Raw genomic sequence first — 16728 nt, 5'->3', positions numbered from 1 at the left:
CTCCCAGGGAAGAAAGCACACGGGCAGGTCACCCGGGCCCTTTGAAGAGCCATGGAGAGCCTGTCACTCGCGCTGAGCTCTCTGACTCTCCGTGGGAAACAGCTGACCTTTGAAAATGAAGGTTTTCCCTTAAACATTGCCCTGGTGTAAAGAATGGCGTTAGCCCAGAAACTGCAGAATGTGAAGCCCGGTGCTTGCACAGACACGCGTGCTGGCGACAGTTTTCTGAAACCCCAACGGGCTGTGTTCTCTCCGGGTCAGTCTCGTCTTCCCTTGAGGACGGAACAGCTCCCAGCAATGTGATAAAACTGTGTCTCATCTCAGCGAAATGTTCACAGTGCTGTGAAGAAGCTAACTCCAAATAGACATTTTAACACTAAAAACGATCCCACAGTAGAAGCAGCCCAGGGTCAGACATACTTTCCATCCTAAAGCCTCGGAAATGAAGCCTTTTCTTCACTGCTGTTAACAGACACCGAGAAACTGTGGTCTGGGGGATAGATGACACTCTTCGTTCATAAATTATTGGACAAGACGGTGTATAGGATGTATAGATGTATAAGATGTGTGAAAGTTTATCATCTTTTGTCATGGCGCAGAACTGTTACATTGAAAAGTAGTAAATAAATTTTTAAAAAAGAAAGGAAGCCAGAAATGTTATAAAGAAAATAACTTCAGTCTGTCAAAACATTGTAGCAGTTGATGAGATGTGGAGTGTGGACTCTGGATGTCCTGGGTCAGTATTTCCTGCTGATAACGGACCAGCCGGAGGGAGGAGGCTGGGCTGGGGAAATGGGATTTCCCCTGGGAAGGAGAAAACGGCCGTGTACTAGGAACTGGAAGAGCCTGCTGCTCCCCAAGAGCTTCTTAGACACTCGGCTCGTCTTCCCTCTGGGCAGGCCTGACCGGCCCCGCCCCTGAGGCATGTCCAGCTCACCTCGCCGGCTGAGGGCCATTGGGCTGAGGACATCAGACCTGAGGCAGTCCCAATGCCTGCAGGGGTGGTTCTGCCCGGCTCCACCCAGCACGTCTCCCCTTTAGGGAGACGCCTGTGAGGTTGGGGGGCACCTGGGCCACCCTCGGACACAGAGGTGCCACCCGGGAGCCCTCCTGCAGCCCCGACTGTGGTGCCCTTTCTTCTGCACAGGATGACGGGTCTGAGTTGGCGGCCAAGTGGCCATCTAGAGCGCCCTGGGAACCCACCCCCTGCTGTCCTCTCCCCTCCCCTGACCGCCAGAGAGAGAGGCCACGCTCGTCACGGCCTTTCTGCCCCCACGGCAGGGGAAAGGGGGTGCCCCTTCTTCCCAGGGGACTCCCTGGCCCTCGCAGGGGGAGATGGGACCCCTCTTCCTGAAGAGCTGGCACCTGTTGGTGCTGCCCCGGGAACCGCTCTGGGGCAGGTGCCGGGCACCCTCAAGGCTGGCACTCGGGGCTTCTGAGCTCTGTGGTCAGCAGCCAGCTGTGCCCACCCAGGACCGGAGTCTCAGCTGAGACCTCCACAGCAGGCTTCTTGCCTGTATCAGGTCCACGCAGCACCAAGGTGGCTGGGGAGTGGGAGAGGCCACGGCCTCCCCGGAAAACCGTGCAGACAGGCCCTTCCGCAAGGACCGGAACACTGAAGGCTGAGCCAGAGGTCAGTGACAAGGGTCAGCACCTGGGATCGGAGGGGCAGTGCAGACCGCAGCCCCCAGCTACTGTGGGGGAGTCCGGACAGGCAGTGATGGGGGTGGTGATGGCGGGGACAAGAGTGGGGGTGACCACGGTGGTGGTGCTGTTATGGACCGGGATGATGGTTACTGATGAGGATGACAGGGATGTTGACAGAGGCAAGGAAATGCCCGGAGAAGGCGAGCCCTCGAGGGAGAGTAAACACGACGCTGGACACGGGAGAACACACAGGGCCCACGCCCCGCCATAGCAAGGAATTCTCTGATTGCGTTCTGCAGATCTGGTTTGATATGCACCTCCCTCCCCGCACACAGACACGCACACATGTGTACACACACATGCGTGCACACACACACACAAAGACACTCATATGCACTTTCACACACTCACACACGGACACACTGACACACCCACAGTTTTCCACAGTGACTTACACTCTCACTCTCACACACCATATACACTATAGAGTCCCAAAGTCTGGTGGTTCTCCCCATGCAAACAAAAACTAAAGCCCAAACACACACACACACACACACACACACACACACACACACACACATACACACACACACACACACACACGTCGAACGTCTTCATAACAAACTCCTACTGAGTGGTCGGATATAGGTGCTATGGAGAAGCTGATGCTCACTAAGATTGTCCACCTGAGGCACACAGTTAATCTTGTGATCCTTCACTGAGTCCACACTAGCAGAGACAAGTGTCTAGGGTACGATTAGTGTTTTCCTTGTTTGCTGGAGGGTCACACCCAGTGTTGCTCGGGGCTTACTCCTAGCTCTGCACTCAGAGGTCAGTCCTGGTGGGCCCGGGGACCTTAGGTCAGGGATTGAGTCAAGACCAGCTGCTCACAAGGCAGACGCCCTCCCCGCAGTCCTACGGCTCTGGCCGTGTTGCGGTCTCCAGAGGAGCAATGCTGAGCCGGGAGAGGGGATGGCCAGGTGTGCAGACTCCTCTCGTACACACAGGCTGTGTGGGTGGCGTGAGCAGAGGGACTGGTGCCGCTGTCGCAGCCCCACCCAGCTTCTCGCCCGGGTCCTGGCAAATCAGAGCAGTAGGTAGAAAAGATCAGTTTGATAAAGACGGTCGTATTTAGAGTGCTGTGTCATCCACATGCTTTCATAGATCCGTGGCTTTTATAGTTTAAAAACATTCTTAGATGCCACTTGCTAGGGAACGGGTATAGATTTTACATCTATTTATTTTACATCTATTACTTAATAGTTTTGGCAATTAATTCACTTCGTGAGGCTCTCAGTTGGGGAAATTCTAATCTTACCACATGCTGAAGGCCACACTGTGTCTTGCTCTCCCTGAGGAGAGTCCAGGGCCGACACAGCCACGGCAGGTGGGGGTCAGCGGCTCTGCTGTCCTGCCAGCCACTCGCTCCGCACAGTCGGGCCTGCTGCCCAGCTGCACACTGAAGACGTCGGCCGGCCTGCAGAGCCCAGGAGACCACAGACCCCACTCTGACGCCCCGGGCAGACCCCCAGTGCCGGCCCCAGGACAGGACAGGCTGCCCTCTCTGCCGGCCCTGGAAGTTAGGATTCGCCAAGGGCAGGTGTCCTGGTGCTGGGGACAGTGGCCTCTCCTGCGTCCTGGCGCCCCTCTTCTCAGAACCCTGGGGTCTGCATGCTGTTCCTCTCCCGCCTACGCCGGGCACTGTGTGGCCTGTCCAGCCCTCCCCAGGCCCTGTCGGGCGTCGAGGGGCTGGGGGCAGGGACTGTGGTCAGGCCCCCGAGCCGGCCCTTCCGTGTGCCGCTGCCCAGCCCAGGCTGCTCTTGGCTCTGCCTCAGGCTCCCCACGCGGAGCAGAGTCCCGGGCACACACGCCCTCCTCCCTGGGGTCCCTCTGCCCAGGAAGTGGTTTCTGTGGGCTGTGAGCCAGGGCGTGTCCGCCACTGTGTGAAGGAGAGGCCAGGGTGTGTCCCCTGATCTGACACCCGGGAGACCCTGAGACCAGGGCCACGCCGAAGGTGCAGAGACCCCTGGGGGTCGGGCTGGTGGGCCTGGCCGCCGTGTGAGGGTGGGCATGGGAGCCCCGCCCTGGCTTCTCCGGGTGAGCACACAGCACGGAGCCGCCCGCTAGCCTGTCTCTGGCGAGTCGTGTGGGGTGGGGGACGGGCGGGGGGTCAGCTGTTTGTCTGAGAGAAAGTCGGCAGGCTGGGAAGGAAGACCGTTCGTCTCTTAGGTTAAAAGGCGGTGGCGTGGCAGGGCCGCGCATGGCCTTCACCGGGCAGGGTCCTGGGACGAGTCCGATCCCCACGTGATGTGCGAGTCCCGTGGTGACACCCCCCACCTGCAGGACAGCGCCCAGTTAGGAGGCGCTCACGGGCCGGGCCTGGGGCAGCCTGAACACAGCCCGGGGGAGACCCCCAGAGAGACGCCCACGGGGGCCACGGGGGGCACGGAGGGGGCTGAGCCGAGCCCGGCCTGCTCCCACAGCACCCTGTGATCGCCCAGGGTGGTGCGGAACTGGCCGTCCAAGCCCTGTGTGCCAGGCGGGACGGCGGCCAGTCTCCACCTCAGTCGCTCGGAAAGGCTTCGCGAGGAAAGGGAAGAGGAGCCACACGCTCGGGAAAGCTGAGCGCGGCCGAGAGACATGCGGCTTCAGACAGACCAGAGGGCTGAAGTCAGAGCTGAGAGCCAGACGGACGGACGGAAAGGGACATGCATGATGACCTCTCAGGATCTGCACTGCAGACTACAACACCCAAAGGAGAGACAGAGACAGACAGAGGACAGAGGGGAAGACAGAGACAGAGACAGAGAGAGAGACAGACAGAGACAAAGAGACAGAGGGAGAGATAGAGAGAGAGAGACAGAGACAGAGAGAGGGAGAGAGAGAATCAAAGAGTGAGGGAGAGAGACAGAGACAGAGGGACAGAGGGGAGACAGAGGGAGAGAGAGAGACAGAGGGAGAGAGAGAGACAGACAGAGACAGAGAGAGGGAGAGAGAGAGAGAGAGGGAGAGAGAGTCAGAGAGTGAGGGAGAGAGAGAGAGAGAGACAGACAGAGAAGGTGGTGGCGGAGGGAGCCTGGGGACACTGGTGCTGGGGAATGTGCCCTGGTGGATGGACGGATGTTGGAACACTGTGTGACTGAAACCCAATCACAAGCAGCTTTATGACTGTATATCACTGTGATTCAATTTAAAAAAATTAAAAAAGAAAATGTTGGGAGTTACCTTCCAGTTGAACAAACTCCCCTCTTTCTCCCTGGGCAAGGCAGAGAAGTCTCTAGAAAGAGGACGTGGTTTCTGAGCCACACCCAGTGGTGTCCTGCATCAGCCCTGTGGTTCTTGGATGCCAGCGGTTTTCGGGTGCCAGGGCAAAACCCTCCAAGCCACCTCCCCACCCTGTAAAGAAACTCTGAAACCTGCCCAGAGCTGCCCTGGGCACCCTCTGGCAGCTGCAGCTGCAGGCCTGGAGTCCAGCTGGATGGACAGACCAAGCCGAATGTTTGATCCGCCGACGGCCTCGGGAGGAAAGCACGGCGGGGGGGGGGGGGCGGCGGCGGGGGGGTTGGGACTCGCAATGGCTCGGTAAGACAGACAGACGCTCGGGACACCTGCCTCCGCAATAAGATTGCTTTCTACGCTTAGCTGGGAAATGAGGCCTTGAGTTGTTTCAAAGACGCCCTGGGCTGGAGCTAGACTTGGGAAGAACGGCCTTCTCCCGCACGGCCCCTCTGGCAGTGATGGAGTGAACTGGGACCCGCCTGATGACAGTCGCCTCAGAAATGAGGCTGCTGGCGGGAAGTCTCATGCTGAGTTCCATCTCTGAGGCTCGAGGGAGCTCTGTGTTAGCTCTTCGGCCCGGCCACGGGGAGACGAGGTCTCACTGTTATAGAGCGAGATGACCCCAGCCGTCCCCACCCAGGTCTCAGCACGGCCAGCGCCTCCTGGCCACCCACGCACAGCCCATTTCGTCCAGCAGAAATCTCCCTTTATAGAGAAAAGGGCCTTCATATGCCTCCATCCTAGCATCTTCTTTGACTATTTATCTGGTGTAAGTAAAATTCAGCAGGGCCACCAGGTAGAAAAGGGCTACTCCTTCGCATAAAGGCTGCCTCCTGGGGTGGGAGCCATAACACAGCGGGGAGGGCGTTTGCCTTGCACGCGGCCAACCCGGGTTCGATTCCCAGCATCCTATATGGTCCCCTGAGCACCGCCAGGGGTAATTCCTGAGTGCAGAGCCAGGAGGAACCCCTGAGCATCGCTGGTGTGACCCCAAAAGCAAAACAAACAAAAGAACAAAAGCCAGAGGCTGCCTCCTTCCCGAGCACCCCACTAGAGAAAGCATCGCGGGGAGCCTCTGCGTCAGCCTCCCCTCAGGGTAAAGTCGTCTGACGTCCCACGTGCAGGTGCCAAAGGCCTCAGTGCAGACAGCCTCGAGTCTTTACCCCGACAACGGTTCCTGCAGCTCCCGGCGGGGGCTGGGACAGCACCCGTGCCTCCCTGGGAAGGCGGCAGCCAGACGCCCTTCACAAGCCATCTGCTCTCCCGGGAAGTCGTAGGTTCCCAATACAAATCCAGAAGCTCCGAGGCCCCCTGTGCCCAGCAGGGCTCCCTCTGAGGGCTCGCGTGCTGTGACCAGAGCAGAGGTGGCTGAAGCACACAACACCCGCCTTCTCGTCCACATCGACCTGACAGCAGGACGCGGAACTACTCTCATTCCGGGGGGGTTCCCGGAGCGGCTGCCAAGGGAAAGCAGGACAGCAATGGAGGCCGAGTTCAGACACGGCCACTGAAGTCGGCGGGGAGCTGGGCGGCAGATATTCTAGTCTCGAACAGAGGCCGTGATTAATAGGCCAGATCACGCTGATGATAATGCTGAAAATGGCTCTATTGACCTCAGGAAAAAGCATTCCAAGGCCGTGTCGGGCGAGCGAGGCGCCTGGAAAAATCAATGCTAGAGGAAGTGAGTCAGCAACAAAGTTATTGGGGGAATGTCCTAAAAAGTGCATGGAGCCTGTATCTGGGTTGCCGGGGCTGACACCCCAGGGAATTCCAGACGTGAAACGGCAAGGCCCCGAGTCGGCAGTGGAAGGTTCCTGGGTGGAAGCAGGACAACAAGCTGGTACTGGAGGAGACTGGGAGGGTCAGGCCACCCACACACCTGCACCCCTGTGGGCAGAGGACGAAGAGCGGGCAGGAGCGACAGGCGCCCTGGTGCAGCCAGAGCCACGGCACGTGTCCTGGCCCACTCGGCCCAGGCGCAGCGGGCGGCCGGGGGCACAGACCTGAAGACAGCCGGGCCGCTGCGTTCTCGTGTCCAAGCTTGGCTTCTAGTCCAAGACAACATCCCTACCCACCCCTGCGAGCTGCAGACTGGCTCCTGCTGAGACCTCACACTCGCAACCCCCAACTCTGTTATTGAGAGCACGAACCTTCCCTGCCGCACAGCTGAGCAAAAGTCAGGGAAAATATTTCCGGAAACATATTTTCTGGAAGGAAATGTGTGCTGAGGATTTACTGCTTGAACACTGATAAGATGTACTTGAGCTACCGAAAATGACCGTGTCCAGACCACTGCAATCACACCAAATTTATTCCTTAAGCTACCAGAATTCGGATCTCAAAGGACACAGATCCCATCCTTAGAAGACTGAATATAAGTGTAGAAATGTTCATTTTTGCACCATTAATTTCTTCTCTATAATTTTTATTAAAGTAAACTATTTTTATATGTTTCTTAGGTCTTTCTCCAAGCTGGTTCTAGCATGGGAATTACACAAGGCTGTAGAATTTTTCCTTATTGGGAGTTTATAGTGGGACATTTTTAACTCCTCTTTCTTAAATGTGAGCTAGTCCCTTGTTGAAACTTTTAAGTGATTCATGTGTAATAAAATGTCAAGTTCAAGTCAATACAGAGAAGTTATTTTATTTCCCTCTAAATTCTAGCATACCAGCAATTTATAAAGAGGTGAGAATTAAAATTTAAGGAAGTCTTTACTAACCTACTCTATATTTTTATTTTCACTAATAAATTTGATGAGAATCTTTTAATTCAGAGGATTTTAGTGACCGTGCCAAAGAAATGCCTCAAAACATTGCTCATTGAAAATGCATGCCATTTTAATGTTATTTCTAGTGAAATAATAGCCAATACTTAAACTTTATCCAAACTGCAGCTGTGTGTGTAGGATGCTATGTGCTGGGCGTCAGTGGTAGCTAACCAGAGTATTCCTGCACGCTGGTGCTGGTGAGAACACACCGGAATATTTTCGAATGCTGGTATCACAAGAACGCGCCCGGACGCTCCTGTGCCCTGATGTCTGAGACACATGTGTGCCATGGAAGTCAGTGGCCCCAGCCCTCTGCTCCGTGTCCACTTCATTTGCTCTGAGCGCTGCTTCACCGGGGACAGTCTTGGAGGAGGCTGTGCTGTGGGGAGTATCAGTCCTGCTAATTCCAGCCATAGAAGGCCTAGGAAGCTCCTAGGAAGCCCCCCGCCCTCCCCCCATGGAACTGTTGACCAGCCTAAAGCCCAGCAGTGGCCGTGCCCCGTCTGTGGTCTTTGCTGCCCGCTGAGGGTGGAACCAGCAGCACGGATTCCCTCGCAGCCTCTCAGCGTTCGTGCTGCAGGGACCCTCTGCTCACCACAGGACCCGGGTTTGCATAAACAGTCTCAAGGGTCCCGGGACCACTCACCATTCCCTGCAGCTCTCAGTCTTCCCAAGGCCTGGATAGGGAGCGGGAGGACGGGGGGCGGGGGGAATCTCATTTCTGGAAAATCTCATGAACACGAGATTTTCACCAGAGTCAAACCACTCCCGCCCAGACGGACACTCACTGCGGGGGCGGGCAGTGGCCTCCGGCACTCCTTGCAGAGGTGGTGGCCTCTGACCACCTCGTCCCTAGGCACTACCCGCCCCAGTGCTGGCTCACACTGTCCCCGTGCCCTGCACAGGGCCCCGTGGCTGCCTTGAGCCCACCACCGTGAGTGAGCAGACCCAGCGCTCTGCCCGCCCACCCCGACGGCCTCCCCGCCCACCAGCCTCGAAGGTGCCCGCTCCTTGTGCTCTACTCTCCACGTCACTCAGAAGTCCTGCTGCTCCCACGAGTCTTGGTGAACTTAGGCCCAGCATCATACCACCTGCCGGTGGCTTCCGTAGAAACAAAGAAAACACAAGTCACAGCTGCGGCCTCCAAGACCCCGGGCACTGCAGGAAACCCGTGTCCTGAGAGTGAGGCTCGGGTTCGGGCTGCCGTGGCCCCCTGATGTCCTGCTAGCTGTATCTTTGGCGTGGTCACTCCCTGAGCACCCCCTCAACGCACCCCCACACCGGGCTGGGTCCTCTGCCTGAGCACGCCCCTCCGAGCAAACCCTCCTAGGGTCCTCCAGGAGTAGCCTCCAGGTGGGCTGCTGGGAACTTTCCAGAAGGTGTCTGGTGCCTTCAGGGGTGTTCAGAGACGCCCTCCAGGCTGGGTGTCTCAGCACGAGCCCTACACGTGTGACAGTGGGGACCCCCAGTGTGGTCTTCACTTCACAGGGCGTGAAGACTCATTTCAGGGAAACTGAGTCGGCCAAGAAACTGAGGCCCCGGGCCCCACACGCTGGCCTTGGTAAGTGCTCGGATAACAGCCATCAGCACATTTCTCTCTTCCAAGGAACGCTCCTATGGCCGCCTCTCAGTGTGTAAGGACCAAAAGCCACCCCACCTAGGGAACGGGGCTTCCCCTCCGTCCCCCAGTGTGAGATGGAAAACTGACCGCCTCTCCCCTCCCCCCGAAGTCTAAACAGGAGGCGAATGGGGTCCCTGGAGGTGCGTACCCCTAGCTCTTTGTGGAGATCTGAAATGCCTGTGAAGCCCCCAGACACACTCCCAGGAATCCCACAAACCAGAAACGAAGCACAGGACAGGGCCCGGCCACCTCCCCTCCCACCTCAGGCCTCTGGTGTGTGGGGAGAGGGCGGGCTCTCCTCAGCCACGCACCCACCCGGCTCCACCAGCTCAGCACCTCCCCCACCCAGCACGGCCAGGAGAAGGACACCAAATATCTGCTTGCCTGGGATCGTCACCGATTAATACATCCAAAAAAATGCAATGGGTAATGTTATGCCAGAGAAAATCACGGGCTCATTATAATCAGAGGTGATTAGCGATGGCAAGGCTGTCAGACCTGCCTTTGTGACTCCCGCTGCCTTCCTGCTGAGGGAGAGCTTGAGTCACGGGGCTTGGTCTGCTCTCAGCGGGGGTGGCTCTGGTCCACTCTACTGTCCACTTCATGGCTACTTGGGTCAGCTGTGGGGGTCAGGGGGGTGGGGTGCTTCTGATGTGGGCCCCCATGCAGAGTCGCTCCTGAGACCGGGGCATAAGTCTGGGCCAGATGACCCCATCCGTCCAGCCACGGGAGAAGGCAGCAGTGTGGGCGTGGGTGCCCATGTGATGTGCATGTTCGTGTGTGTGTGCACGTGTGCACATTGGAGTCTGTGTGTGTGCGCATGTGTTCGTGCAGGCACGTGTATCTGTGTGCATGTGAATGCATGTGTGTGAGTGATATGTATCAGAAGATCACGGGGCTTTAGACCCGCACAGAGTGGATGAATTCTGGACAAGCACGGCCGGCCGTGGGGATACCACAGCGGGGTCATGCAAGTGACCTGTTCCCGAGAGAGGCCAGTGTGGGCTGGTCAGGGCTGGACCGGGGGTGCCCACATGACCTGGTGTGGACAGAAGCCAAACTCTCTACCTGCCCCTCCCCCGCTCCCTCCCTGAGTCCTGCCCCAGCTTGGGCTCTGCTCATGGGGCGTACGTGGAGCCCAAAGCAGTGGTGCTTAGTTTAGATTCACTTTGCACACTTAAGGGAGGTGGTTGGCAAAGGGGCAAAGAGAAAGTTAGAAACTCACATAGACTCGTGTGATTTAAAGCAACTCATTACCTTTTCCTTTTTTTTTTTCTTTTTGAGTCATACCCAGTGATGCTCAGGGGTTACTCCTGGCTCTGCACTCAGGAATTACTCCTGGCAGTGCTCAGGGGACCATATAGGATGCCGGGAATTGAACCTGAGTCGGTTGTGGGCAAGGCAAACGATCTCCCTGCTGTGCTATTGCTCCAGCCCCTCAAACCCTTTTCTTTGAAATATTCTAAATTCAATTCAGTCGAGGAGCTGAACATGCATGTTAGCTGCGGTCGTTTGAGTGTCTAATACCAGAGTCAGTCCAGTGCACGGGTCCCTGTATCTGTCATCCACCACTCCACATACCCACTCATCTATTTAGAGTCTCCAAACCATACACCATTTACTTAGGAATATATCCTTGAATCCATCCATCTAGCCACCCATAACCAATCCATACTTCATCCAGCCACCGCCCGTTTGTCTCTCTGTATACCTATTAATCTGTCCGTCCATCCATCCATCCATCCATCCATCCATCCATCCATCCATCCATCCATCCTTCTACCCACCCATCCATCTCTCTATATATATACCTATTGATCCATCTGTCCACCAATCTATATATCTCTCCATCTATTCATTCATCCATCCATTTCTCTGTCAGATGGACATGCAGATTAGTAGATTACCTACTAATGTACACACACATTTACACAAATACCCCAATGATGCAATTCTGATTCAGGATTCTCACTTTAAGATCATATTAATGTTTTAAGTTGTGAGAAAGTAAAGTGATCTTCTTTCCTCAGTAATTAAACATGTCAGATGCACCATCACAGATGTAAATGATATTTTATGAATGTTGGACTTAACATATCTCTTGTAAAAATAAAAGATAACCAAGAGATAATACAATAAGAGGTATGAACTTCAAATAAAAAGTTATCTAAAATGAAAAAAGAAACCTCATGCAGCAGGTGAGACACTTTCCTTGCATGTAGCCAACTTGGGTCAGCCCAGCCCCGTATATGGTGCTCTGGTCATCACCAGGAGAGCCCCCTGAACCCAGAACCCGGGAGTGATTCTGAGCACTGCCTGGACATATTCTGAACTCAAAAAATTAACTCACTAATGCTCTGCAAAAGATTACGCTGGATTATACTACTTCAGGCCATTGGATTTCATTATAGCTTTAGATATTAAATATACATTAACTGTGTCTTCTCAGGGGAAACATGTGTTTTTCATGGACTAATGTGAACGCAGTAGGGTTAGCTGCTGACCTATGCCACAGCTCTGCTATGGCTGCGTCTTTGCCTACTCCAGCTCCTACCCTTTGTTTCGTAAAGGTCAGAGGCATTTCCGTGACAGGTACAATAGTTGGTCAACTGAAGCTTGATTTGCTATTTGGCTCTGTGACAGCTGTCCCTTACAAACACTGCAGCACACCAAGTACCCGTAGCTGAGAACTGTCACCGGGCTTGTACACACAGAATACAAATAGGACTGACCGTTATGACTTTCTCTGAACATTTTCTTTCTGAACTACAGTCTCAGATTCAAGATTCTGGTGTGTTAGTCTAATTCCCATTTCTCTGTCTTAAAATCAGAGGACTCGATTCTAGCCCATTTTCTTAAATTTTGTGGGGCACAGCGGGTAGGGCATTTGCCTTGCACATGGCAGATCCGGGTTCGATTCCTCCATCCCTCTCGGAGAGCCCAGCAAGCTACCGAGAGTATCTCGCCCACACAGCAGAGCCTGGCAAGCTACTCGTGGCGTATTCAATACGCCAAAAACAATAACAAGTCTCACAATGGAGATGTTACTGGTGCCCGCTCGAGCAAATACAGTGATACAGTGATTTACAGTGATAGTAAATTTTGTAAGTCTTCTTAAAGGAGCGGCTTAAAAATATCATTTGCCTCTCCCAGATCTCCTCACTTTAGCCTGGTCTCCTCTCCCACACAGGAAGCACGGGCGGAAGACAGAGGAACCCTGGCAGCACCCCTGGTGCCCGCAGCACCCTGCTCCCCCTCGCCTTTAGAGTGGCTCTGGGGGGTTCTGAGCAATCACGCAGGCATATGCCAATCTCACGGATGTGGTCCCCATGCCAGCCCCCTGCCGGTTCACCAGGTGCCAGCGGTGATGCTCTGTCCCTCCGACAGCGAGGGCCTGGGTGAAGGAGCCTCAGAGTGCCGCCTGCCCCCCCCATTTGGTTAGCCAGGTTTTTGAGTAGCTTTAAATTTTCTATTTTTATTTCTCTAATTACCTCTTTCTTCTTACAGGGTTTACATTTTTTTAATGTAGGTTTTTTTTATTCCAGAAAGCATTTAATTGAAACTTTTTAGAAGGAAGGCATGCTTGTTACTGAGAAATTAATCAGCAAAATCAGGGAGCTAATTTTAATGATGATTACTATTTTAATGGGAGGGTATTTTTAGCTCTCTCTGGAATGCAAAGACGCTCTCTGGCTTGCGAGGGCTCTGCGAGTTCAGGCTGCGGCGAGCCGTGTCTCACGGGCGCAGGAGCACGTTCTCTCCATGCCAGCCCGGGGGTGGCACACTGGGGGGCTCTGGCCGGAGCAGGCAGTGGCCAGTGGCCAGCCCTGCCCCACCCCGCCCCGGCAGGCCCAGCACTCTGTGGCCTGCGTCTCAGCTGGGACTCCAAGGCCACATGTGTCCCAGGAAGGGGCGGGTTTCCCAGGGAGCAGCTGGTTTGAGTCCCTCAGACCCCCCCCATGGCCCCATAAACAAGCCCCTGGGAAAGGTGTGGTGGCTCCTGCTGGCTGGGTTCTGGCCTGGCCTTCAAGGGCCCCCCCCCAGCTGTTTCCCTGTCCCAGGGCAGCCCCCTCGGGAGAGGACCCAGGAGTGTGTGTCCACCGAGCAGGAACCTCAGCCCGAGCTGTGAGAGAGAAGAGGAGCCTTCTCGAGCGGCTCCCTGGAATCCAAGGATGGCCGCGAGCTCAGGGCGCCCAGTAGTTCTGGTCCTTGGCCCCCTTTCCAGAGGGGAGACTGTCCCTCGGAGTCCTGCCTTGTGGGGAGCCGCCTCTGAGCCACGGGACCACCCATCCCTGCACTGCCCAGGCCCCTGTCACTCCCCGGGCGGTCCCAGCAGAGGTGGGGCGAGATGGCCCCGGGAAAGACCGAGGGTGGAGAAGATGGTGGAGGGGGCGGTGGTGGGGATGGAGGTGAGGGAGAGGAGGGGAGGGGAAGGTGGTGAAGTGGGGAGGGTGGCGTGACAGCGGGTGGCGGGGAGGACAGTGTCAGTGGTCATGGAGGGAGGGGGAGGAGGACAGTGGGGTGAGGAGGATGATGAGGAGGGCAAGTGGGCCATGGGGGGAGGGGGAGGAGGAGGGCGAGTGGGCCGTGGGGGGAGGGGGAGGTGGACGGGGTGACGGGGTGGGGTGCTCTGTGGTGAGTCCGTCAGCATCGCGATCCCGGGGCCACGGCTGCTCTCCGTGGCTCCAGGCTGGCCGGGCCTGGCCGCAGGCACGAGAGGACAGTGGGACTTCCTTGGCAGAACTTCTGGGTCTGGAGGCCCAGTGAGCGCCCCTGTGGACTCTGGGCCTCAGGTTCTGCCAGCCTCGCTGCCCCCCCTCCTGCGGTCGGGCCCAGAGCAGCCCCCTCACTCTGGGGGAGCTCCCGGGGCAGGGGCCCAAGAGGCCAGGCTGCCTTCCGGCATCGGCGTCCCAGGCTCTGACTCAGTAGCACACCCCGACACATCCGACTGGAACGGGTCCGAGAACGTCCCAAAGATCCTGGGCATCAGGCGTGGGGAGAACGCCTGTGGTGAGCCCCGCCCCGCCCCATCCTGCCTCTCTGGGAGAGGGAGACGCACAGACCCTCATCAAGAGCTTCTTGGCAAGGATGCTCCAGAGCCTCCCCCTCGCCACCTTTGCAGGCCGCAGAGGCACATGTGTCATGATTACACATGTGACATGACCATGCACGTGACATGCTCACACCTGTGACATGAGCTCACACATGACGTGACCATACATGTTATGTGATCATACGTGTGATGTGAACATACATGTTCCGTAAACATACATTATGTGTCATGAGCATACATGTGACATGATCACATGTGTGATGCGACATGAATACACATGTGGCATGAACCTATTTGTGACATGAACATGCATGTTACACGCATATTCTGGCGCATGTGCTGACTCAGGGGTGGGCCTGCATCCTCCAACCCAGGTTGGGGTGCACTCCCAAGCTGGCTGTATTTCGGGCGGGTGTGTATGGGGCCCCGTACAGACTCCGGGCTGCCGCTTTTCTCTCCACACCCCCAGAAAGAGGCTCATGGAACAACTGCTCTGTGGGGTAAACTGAGGCTCCTCAGCCCCAAGCCAGCAGAGCCTCCTGGGCTCGGGAGGGAGCAAAGTCCCCAGGGGAACGTGTGACTCGGACAGAGACATCCATCTGGGCTAAGGAGGCGCACGGCGGTTCCTTCTCCGGCCCCAGGAAGCTTTTCGGCAAAGTCAGACATTTCAGGGTCCCGACACCCCCATGGGTCCGTCAGCAGCCCAGTGCCCGCAGGCACGGGCGCCAGAGGCCTCCCCTCCCGGCGGGGACAGTGGTCTCCTGATGCGGGGGGGGGTGGGGCGCGTGTGGCGGGGTTGCCCGGCAGGCCCAGTGCGGACACGGGCTGTCCTCACTCTGCCGTGGCGGCCCTGAGGCCACCACCTTCCCGCCGGCTGCCCAGCTCTGGGGTGGACCCCTGAGCCCACAGTTTTGAGGTGGGGGCCAAGGCCGGCTCTCACGGAGAGGCCGGCTCACCCCCAGCCCGGGAGAGCTGCCCGGGCTGGACGGTCACATCCTGGCGGGAAGTGGCTGTTCCGTGCTCTCAGGGTCCTGCTGACGCGGCCTCAGGCGGCCTCTCCTGCCTGAGGCGCAAAGACACCACTGAGGCTGTGCCACGCCCAGGCCCCGATTTCCTCCCGGGAAGGCCCCTCGCCCGCCCCCCAAGCCCGCTACCTGTGGGGGCGGGCCTCCCTCCCCTCGCCCAGCACCCGGCCACCGTCTTCCTGCTCACACTGCGGCGAGCTGGCCGCACAGGCCCTGCTCGACACCTGCTGTGGGAGCCGGCACGGGGGCCTCGGCGCGGCTGGCTGCCGCCCCCACTCGCAGGAACCCCACCACGGCGCCCCCGAGGACGGAAAAATGAGTCTGAATATCACTAAGGAAACTCAGGCCCAGTCTCTTCCCAGGGGACAAAGGCAGCCCAGCTCTGGCTCAGGGCGGCCAACACAGGGGCGTGCGCCCGAATGGCCAACGCAGGGGCGTGCGTCCGAATGGCCAACGCAGGGGCGTGCGTCCGAGGGGGGCAGAACAGCGGCCCGACAACAGCACAGCGGCTACCAGGGCCCGCGGGGGCCGGCGGATGCCAGAGACTCACGCAGGCAGGCTCTCGCTCAGGCTGGGGCTGGCCTCCCCTCAGCCGTCCAGTTGGGGCATTGCCTGCCCACCACGACGCTGCCCGCAGGCGCGGGGACAGGACGCCTCCCAGGACGACGGAACCTCGAAAAAGCGTAACTCGACTTCCAGCTCCGCTGCATGAAACACCGTGTGTGCGGGTTCGGTCCTGGTCCTGACCCTGGTCCTGGTCCTGGCGGGACACGCTCAGTCGGTACCAGTTCGTCCCAGCCCCTGGGCCCTACTGGCAGGGAGAGGGGTATGGTCCTGCTGGCCCCGTGCGGGGGAATCATTGGGGTGTGCTGCCTTTCCTTAGCTCAAAGGAGCCTTCTCAGTCCCCCCACCCCCGGACAGCAGCTGGGCGAGTAGCCCGCTGCTCATGGGAAGAAAACGCCCCGTCTGCACTTTTAAATCTCTTACATCTTTTCTTTTTTTTTCCAGAAAGGTTTTTTTTTTTCTTCGATCGTTCTTACATCTATTGGAAGTAAATCCCTTGCAGACTGGAGTTTAAATAAAAAAACAAAAAACAGCTAACTCCAGAGAAGGTGACCCAAGCCCCCCCCAGTCCCGGAGGCTTTGAAGCTGGAGCACGCAACCCCGGGATCTGCACACGTCCACGGTACGGACTCGGACCATTCCACGGGCCGTGTGTCACCGTGCGGCACCGCCTGGGCGGGGGTGAAGAGATGCTCCCTCAACACGCCGCCTCCCTACCCGAGCGCTCCGCCTGCCCCTTTTGTCAACTGCATTCGGCCACACCCAGGCCTG

This window comes from Sorex araneus, chromosome 5 (assembly GCF_027595985.1).
Source record: "Sorex araneus isolate mSorAra2 chromosome 5, mSorAra2.pri, whole genome shotgun sequence".
NCBI lineage: Eukaryota > Metazoa > Chordata > Mammalia > Eulipotyphla > Soricidae > Sorex > Sorex araneus.
This window is presented reverse-complemented; position numbering follows the sequence as displayed.